General features: G+C 52.8%; 1 protein-coding gene across 3 annotated transcripts in view; it reads left to right on the forward strand.

Annotated features, from left to right (window-relative positions):
• Nucleotides 1-9,050, forward strand: part of LOC116827228 (uncharacterized) — a 423,640-nt gene that overhangs the window by 223,019 nt on the left and 191,571 nt on the right. The gene's annotated exons all lie outside the window — the stretch shown is intronic.

Below are 9,050 nucleotides of genomic sequence, written 5' to 3' on the forward strand. Positions count from 1 at the left end.
AGCGGTGCACTGTGGGTAGCTACTGTAAAATAATGAGGCCAATAATGTCGATTTCCGTCCACACTAACACTATTCCGATATAGTAATATCGATTTTAGCATTACTCCTCTCGTTTTGTAGGAGTACAGAAATCGATTTAAAGAGCCCTTTAAATCGATATAAAGAGCAGTGTAGTGTGGATGGGTGCAGCGTTAAATCGATTTAACGTTGTTAAAATCGGTTTAACAGCGTAGTGTAGACCAGGCCTAAGCTGGGCTGATTGGGAAGTGGCTGCAGCTGGGCCATGCCCCAATCAGGCCACAGCTGGCCTGTATAAAGAGGCCAGGAGCAAACAGTCTCTCTCTAGCTATAATAATAATAATAGGGAATATACTTATCACCTAGAACTGGAAGGGACCTCAAAAGGTTATTGAGTTGAACCCCCCGCCTTCACTAGCAGGACCACGTACTGATTTTTGCCCTGGGTCCCTAAGTGGTCCCCCTCAAGGATTGAACTCACAACCCTGGGTTTAGCAGGCCAATGCTCAAAACACTGAGCTATCCCTCCCCTCAAGGGAGAGGTGCCTGGCTGCAGGGAGCTGGACACAGGGTACCTGAGTGAAGCAGGGCTGGGGAAAGGCAGAGGAGCTGGGGAGCTCCAGCCTGGAAAGCCCCAGGCTGCGGCCCAGCACAAGGCCAACAGGTACTGGGGGTTGCAGAGAGCAGCCCAGGGGTAGGCAAAGGCAGCAGTTCCAAACCCTACCTTGCCAGTGATGAGTAGGCTGATACTGCAGTCTGCCCCAGGGTGTGGGGCTAGATGATGACTGGCAGTAGCCATATACTGAGGCGAGGTGGAGGTAGAGGGTGGGGGTTTCCCAGGGAGGGGAGACCCTGAGAGAAAGGGGTTATTGCCAGGGGGCAGCACCCCCATGTAAAAGGGCACTGGGTCCAGGGAGGGACATGGGGGCCAGAGGACAGGCCAATCAGTGGTCTGCAGTGGGCGTTCTGAAGCTGAATCGAGCTAATTCCCAGAAGTCACCAGCAGGAGGCACTGCAGGGGTAAGTCTGCTCATCTACACAAGGTAAAAAGCTGATTGGTTCAGTCTCATTTCAGATGATGTGCAGCAGCAGTTCCCAACCAGGGGTCTGCAAGTAGGTTTCAGGGGGGCCGACAAGCAGAGACTTGCTGGGGCCCAGGGCAGAAAGCCAAAGCTGTGCTGCATGGTGCTAAAACTTGGGGCCTTGAGACCTGCCATCCAGGGCTGAAGCCAAAACCTGAACTACTTCACTTTGCAGGGGCCCCTCTGGTGTGAGACTCCAGGTAATTTTCTGGCTTGCTACCCACTAGCGCCAGCCCTGGCCTTTATATGTAGAAAAACAGTAGTTGTGGCACAGGTTGGCTGTGGAGTTTTTATAACATGGGAGGGGCTCAGAAAGAGAAAAGTTGAGAACCCCTGATGTACTGTGTACATTTACCTCTACTCATGTATAAAGAGATGGCATTAGAGTTGTCACTCTGCATACCTTGTGTGTAAGGTGAACGTAACAGCGCTGCATTTGACGACTTCCCGGAGACTGGTATTGTGCAGAACCCTTTTTTCCCCTGTACTATATTATCATTGGCTTAGAGCAACCAACCTGACGGGTCTTGGTTATTTGTCTCAAGGGAAGAGACAAATAACCCTCGCATGCATTTCAGAACGAACCAAAGGGCGGTCAAGCAATCGACTATACAGAATCTCTGAGCCAAACACTAAAAAAAAAAAATCAGAAACAGAGAAGCTACTTTGGTGGATTCACTGATTTTATCTCCAAGGCAGTGGGTCCCCCCAGCAGAGTGGTGACTCAGCAGACACACAAACTAGTTTTTCCTCTCTTTCCTCCTTACCACAGTCCCTGGGAAGTCAATCGCAGCAATTAAAAGAAGCACCAGACCTTGCCAAAACAACAGATGCAAAACCTGCAGCCATATCTCCGCTGCTACAGTGATCAACATCTCCCGCCAACACAGCTTTCAAGATCCATGGGTCCTACACATGCCTATCACAACATGGGGTGCACATGCACCTTATCCAGTGCATCAATGCTCCAACTACTATGTGGGTGAACCAAGACAATCACTACACTCTTGAATGAACTCACACTAAATGTGATAAAAGACAAAAACACCCTATCACCAGTGGGTGAAAACCTGTCACAGAATGATCACTCCATATCTGACTTCTCAGCCCTCATCCTCAACAGAAACCTGCATAACCTCTTCAAAAGATACCTGGGAGCTTAAATTCATAACCCCAATAGACAATAAAAGTCACAGTCTTCATAAAGTATCAGAGGGGTAGCCGTGTTAGTCTGGATCTGTAAAAGCAGCAAAGAATCCTGTGGCACCTTACAGACTAACAGACGTACTGGAGCATGAGCTTTCATGGGTGAATACCCACACGTCACATGCATCCGATGACGTGAAAGCTCATGCTCCAATACGTCTGTTGGTCAGTAAGATGCCACAGGACTCTTTGCAGTCTTCATAAAGACATTGGATTATTGGCTGATTACAATAATCTGCAACCCACTAATTCCCCCGCCCCCTTTTTGTCCTGTGTTAACAGGCCTCTTCTCTTTGAATGGTCCCTTAGACTAAAAACAACTTAATATCCTTGGTCAAGGTCCAAATTTCTTGGTCAAGGTCCAGTCAAGGGCCGGACTGCAGAGGAAATAATACAAAAACAACAAGAACGCTAGTAATAATAGAGATTTCAGAGTCTGTTCAAAAGTGTCCCGTGGTCTGGATTTGGCCTGCAGTTCGCTGACTGACTACCCCTGCCTTAGAGTATGTGTTGCCTACTTATGGTAAACAATCTGTTCCATCCTGTATTTAGCTGTGACCCTCTGAGTACCTTTCCCAGCCCTGCAGAAGAGCTGTGTGGCTCGAAAGCACGTCTCTCTCACCCACAGAAGTTGCTCCAACACACGATATTACCTGACTGACCTTGTCTCCACAGGGTGATGCAGGGAATGGATCTGGGAACCTAGCTCTGACTTATTCAGTGTCTCCACTCCTCTCCCCTCCCCTCTGCCTGGTTAAACTGGTTACTGGCCCATGTACACCGGTGTTTCCTCTCCAGTAGAGATGTGGTTGCTGCAACTGCTAAGTGGCTGTGTCACTGAGGGCAGCAGCTCTGGGACCCGCAGACCCATAGGGAGCCCCTCCCCCTTCGGTACAAACTCACCAGCAGGTCCCTGAACGGGGCCCTTTGTGCAGAGTCACTGTTCTGCCCAGCCCCAGCCCTTTCCCCCAGGTCTCCCCATTCCCTGCAGGCTGCGGCTCAGGGACTGGTGTAGGCAGAGCCCGGGGCTGCCCCAGGGGCTGGTTCCAGGCACAGTGAAAGTCCCCACCAGTGCTGGGCACAGAGGAGGGGACTTCAATGAAGGTCTGTCCATGGCACAGCCCCAGCTGAGGAGCAGCAGTTCCATAGTCTGGAATCTCAGGCAGAAGAGGAAGCAGCACCTGACCCAGGCAGCTCAACTCAAGGGCTCTAATATCAGGAGCAGAGAGAGACACGCACCAGCCTCCTCCTCTCCCTCAGCCAGAACAGGAGTCCTCTACTATCAGCAGCTAGTGCCTGAGCCTCCCTGTCCTGCCCCTGCAGCCCCCAGGAACAGGCAGAGGTCGATTCCATTGCCCCATCCACACTCATCCCCTGCCTGAGCCAGCAGTGACTCCGGTCTGACTCTGGTGTGGCTGAGATTTGAATCCTGCCCAGAAATCAGACCAGGGCCCTGGGCAGGCCCAACACTCTGGAGACACAAACCCCACCAGCATGGGTGTGTCTGAAAATAATACACTGGGAGCAGGGGGGAGAGGGAGTTGGAGATTTGCCTTGTAGCTTCTGAACCCTGAGGGGATAGTCCCCTGCCCCCCAAGCCCCACTGCTGGTTTGACCGGTTCTAGGGGGAAAAATTCCCCTCTGGCTGCTGGGCAGGGCAGCCCCTCCCCATCTCCTTCCCCATGGGGCGGGGGAGTTACCTTGTGTCTCTCCCCTCCCCCTTCTCTTCTCCCTGCCGCTTGGCTCTGCCTTTCCCTCCGTCTGCTTCCCAACACCCCCCTCCGCTTTCCTTCTCAGCATCCCCCCACTCCGAATTTCCCTCTGTTCCAGCCAGCAGTGCAAGAAACTGCTCCCTGCAGGGGTTTGCTCCCTAGCGTGTACTGAGCATGCTCAGTAACATCTGCTGAAGCCACTGCCCTTCACCCTGCCCTTAGTTGGCTTAAAGATTCTGGGACGGGCTTTTAACCGGGGTCAGAAAAATTCCTACTGCAGAAAGCGGTTCTCGCAGTGCCGGGCGGGAATCGCAGCCAGCTCCGCTGGGAGCAGCCTGGGGCCAACCCCCCGCTGCAGCCCGGGGGGGGGGGTCTCTCTCACCTTCCCTCCGAGCGGGGCCCCCCGGGGCAGGGGCCGGGCCGGGCTGGGGGCTCTGCCCTGGCCTGGGAGAGGCTCCTGGGGAGCAGCGGGAAGGGCCCTGCTGGAGATTCCCCTCTCCCGGCTGCAGCCAGGGCTCCGGGCTCCCAGCACCAGCCGCCGGGGCTCGGGGATCTCGCTGGGAGCCAGAGTCACCGCAGCGGCTGCGAGTCACTTCCTGCTGCCGGGCCGGAGCCCAGCGCTCGCTGCCCCCCGACAGAGCCGCCTCCCGGCTGCTCCTGGGTCCTAGCGATCAACCCAGCGCGTTGCATCCCCCTGGGGCTCCACCTCCCCTGGGCAGGGCCGCTTCTCCCAGCGCTATGTAGGTGCCCTGCCTAGAAGCCAAAGGGTCAATGGGGACAGAAAGGAGGGGGGCAGATCCCAGGAAAGGGGGGTTTCTGTGGAGACTGGGCATTGTTCCAGAGAGTCCCCCATATCATCAGGTTCACAGGAGTGATGGGTCCTGCCTGGTCCTGGAGAGGCTGCCCAGGCACGTTGCTCAGTGACACTGTCTCCGTGTGTGATTCGTTCTGGTATAAAAGCGGTACACGGAGCCCTTTGCCTGAGCTGGTCTCTTGTCTCCACACCCCCATCCACGGCTACCAGCCCTGGGCCGGAGCTACCAGCTTGGGTCCCCTGGCTCTCAGGTCAGGGAGCTGTCAGTGGCATGGCAGCAGGTTCATTCAGTGCTTTGTAGGCCCCGATTCACCCATCCCTGGGGCTCTAGGCAACCCCCCCCCTCACGTCTGTCCCCTGCCCCCAGGGATTGTTAGGTTTCAGCTTTGAAATCTATCTGGCACCCTGGCAAATTCATATATTGACTTCTTTCCATGCTTACGGCTCTGCCCGCTGCCCCCGCCCTGAGCACTGGCTCCAAACTCCCACAGGAAAGGGCATAAGCATGGGAAGTAGGGGCCACCCCCCGACCCCATGGGCTCTGCCAGCTCCCAGGGTCCAGGCCACCAGCCCTGGGGGATCCACTGCCAACCTCTGGGGTTCCTCAGCCACCCAGGGTCCCACCTCTGCCCGCAGGCTCTAGAGCTACCTCTAGCTATGGCCCCAGCCTGGGGTGGTGAAGGGTACAGACGGGGTAAGGGGGGTACACAGCACCCGCACCCTAAAAGTTGTTCCAGCACCACTGGGAAATGGGCCACACAAAACTTATTCCAACGGGACTCAGGTCAAATGAGCGCTTAGGTTTTAAATTTGCTGCTTCCATTGGTATCCAGGAGATGGCATTGGTGTATCATGAATTTCCTCAATCCTTTTTTATCAGCAGATTTATACAGTTGATTCGTTTCAGGAATTGTATTTCATCATTAGCCCTTCCTATCGATTGGGACACCTCCTTTTAAGCAATTTCTCTTAATATCCCAAAGTGATACTCTGGTTTATATCTTTTTACATTTCTTCTTCCTTGTGCCAGATGATTCCTAGAGTGCAACATTTACCGTGAAAACCAACAAAACCTGTATACTCTTCTAAATTTGGAGGACATACTCCATACATTCTTTGATTGTACATAATCATTTCACCTTATTTAGGACATACAACAGAACAAGAGACATTTTCCACATATGGAAGGATGTAGATCTGAGTCACAATCACAACGCAAACAAAGGTGCGGATTTTAAGTTGGGGGGGAAAAAGATGATTCACAGTCTATTTAATTTAGGAAAATGATGTACAGTTTATACTTTCAGGTGAAAACACTTTGCATAGGCAAGCAGGGTGTGACCGTAGCTTGGTAAATTGGAGTTCCTTTTAGCTAGGTTGGGACGGAGAAAGAGGTTTATACAGAAGCAAACTATGAAATATTCTCATCTTGGAGATTAAAAATAGTCTCATTTAGATATTTCAGTTTCTATTTCTAGTGAAAGGAACTCCCAACCTTGGCTGATCTTTGCGTTCTTAGACAAGTTGTCTCATATAATATGAACCATTTTCTTGTCGTCTTTTCTTCGTGGGTGGATCCTATTTTGGGATAAACAGAGGTGGACAATTTTTCTACTTTTGGGGAGCCAGAAAGAATCAGTAGCTATTAATCATTCAAAGACATATCTGTTCCCTACATCCATCACAGAGCCAAGGGTGAAAGCTGAAAGCCAGAGTCAATGGGTGAACCGGAAGCATGGTCAGAAAGCAGAGGCAGGGGCTGCAATGAACTAGACAAACTGGAGGTTCAACAAGGATAAGTGGCTAAGCGGCAGTTCTGCAGAAAAGGACCGGGGATTAAAGTGGATGAGAGGCTGGATATGAGTCAGCAGTGTGCCCTTGTTGCCAAGAAGGCTAACGGCATATTGGGCTGCATTAGTAGGATCGTTGCCAGCAGATTGAGGGAACTGATTACTTCCCTCTATTCGGCACTGGTGAGGCCACATCTGGAGTACTGCATCCAAGTTTGCCCCCTCCCGCCCCAGAAAGGATGTGCACAAACTGGAGAGAGCCAGTGGAGGACAACGAAAATGATCAGGGGGCTGAGGCACACGACTTACGAGGCTGAGAGAACTGGGCTTATTTGGTCTGCAGAAGAGAAGAGTGAGGGGGGATTTGATAGCTGCCTTTTGTGATGGGTTCTCTCATAGTGACCCCCTTGGGACTGTCACTTGATGCACTGAGACACCACTGAGCCTAACCCTTCTGCAACCATGGGCACCCCTTGCCTCTGCCTTGCTGAGCCAGACCCTCCAGGCCTCCTCCAGCACAGACACAGAGATAGGGCCACACCCCATGCAGAATACCGACACTGAAATCAGCTCACCTCTGGGGTGACTCAATTAAAGGGACTTACCTCGTGTCCCAGTGCACAGCCCCAATGGGACCTGAACCCCAGATAAATCCATCTTACACTGTATAAAGTTTTATACAGTATAAGTTCACATTATTCACCCTCGTTCTCGAAGTGAAGAAAGACATGCACAGATTGTTTACTCCCCAGGTAACAATTACTTACACTGGGTTTATTAATAAACAAAAGTGATTTTATTAAGTATAAAAGGTAGGATTTAAGTCAGGGCTGGACAAACTTTTTGGCCCGAGGGCCACATCGGGGTTGCAAACTATATGGAGGGCCAGGTGGGGAAGGCTGTGCCTCCCCAAATGGGATCCCCATCCTCTATTCACCCCTCCCACTTCCTGCCCTGATTGCCTCCCTCAGAATCCATGACCCAGTCCCTCTTGCTTCTTGTCCCCTGACTGCACCCCTCCTCTAACTGTCCCCCTGGGACCTCACCCCCTATCCAACATCCCCTTTTCCCTGTCCCCTAACTGCCCCGACCCCTATCCACACCCATGCCCCCTGACAGGCCCCCTGGGACTCCCACACTGATCCAAACCCCCTTCCCCATCCCGACCCCCCCAAACCTCCACCCCATCCAACCTCCCCCTGCTCCCTGTTCCTTGACTGCCCCAACTCCTATCCACATCCCCACCCCGACAGGCCCCTTGGGACTCCCAGGCCTATCCAAGCACCCCCTGCTCCCTGTCTTCTGACTGCCCCTCCCGCAGAACCCCCGACCCATCCAACCCCTCTGCTCCCTGTCCCCTGACTGCGCTGACCCCTATCCACACCCCCACCCCCTGGACTCCCATGCCTATCCAGTCCCCCTGTTCCCCATTCCCTGACTGCCCCCCTAAAACCTCCACCCCCTCCAACCAACCCCTGCTCCCTGTCCCCTGACTGCGCTGACCCCTATCCACACCCCCACCCCCTGGACTCCCATGCCTATCCAGTCCCCCTGTTCCCCATTCCCTGACTGCCCCCCTAAAACCTCCACCCCCTCCAACCAACCCCTGCTCCCTGTCCCCTGACTGCTCACTGGAATCCCCTGCTCCCCACCCCCTTACCATGCCAGAGCCAACCACACTGCTGCACTGCCCGGCAGGAGCAGCAGGCCAGAGCACTGGCAATGCACTGAGCTGAGGCTGCGGGGGAGGGGGGACAGCAGGGGAGGGGCCTCCCCGGCCAGGAGCTCAGGAGCAGGGCAGGACAGTCCCACGGGCCAGATGTGGCCCGTGGGCCGTAGTTTGCCCACCTCTGATTTAAGTGATCAGAAGAGATAACAGACAGAACAATGCAGGTTACTAAGCAAATTGAAACAAACACACCAGGCTAAGCTTCATACACTAAGAAACTGGTTACATGTAATATCTCACCATCAAAGATGTTCCAATAAGCTGCTTTCATAGACTAGACTCATTTCTAGTCCAGGCCCAATCCTTGCCCCTGTTCAGTCTCTCTTAGTTCCAGCAGACATCTTGGGTGGTAAGCAGGGGTCTCCTCACGACCCTCTCGCTGTCTTGCTTCACACCCTTATATAGATTTGGCCAAAGGCAGGAATCTTTGGTGTCTTTGTTTAAACATCCTCCCCCAGCCTTGTGGAAAAATATCAAATTCTAGATGGATTCTAGCATCAGGTGACACAGACACGTCTTCACATCGCCCTTCCTCCTCACAGGCGTCCCACAGACTTACAGGGATACAAATCCATTCACAGCCCGTTGTTTCTTGCTTAAGAGTCATCAAGTTTCTGAAGTACCATTAATGGCCCTCACTTAACATAACTACAATAGGACCTTAGATTTCTACTTCATATTTCTAACTTCAGATATAGG

The sequence above is a fragment of the Chelonoidis abingdonii genome, chromosome 12 (assembly GCF_003597395.2).
Source record: "Chelonoidis abingdonii isolate Lonesome George chromosome 12, CheloAbing_2.0, whole genome shotgun sequence".
Taxonomy (NCBI): domain Eukaryota; kingdom Metazoa; phylum Chordata; order Testudines; family Testudinidae; genus Chelonoidis; species Chelonoidis abingdonii.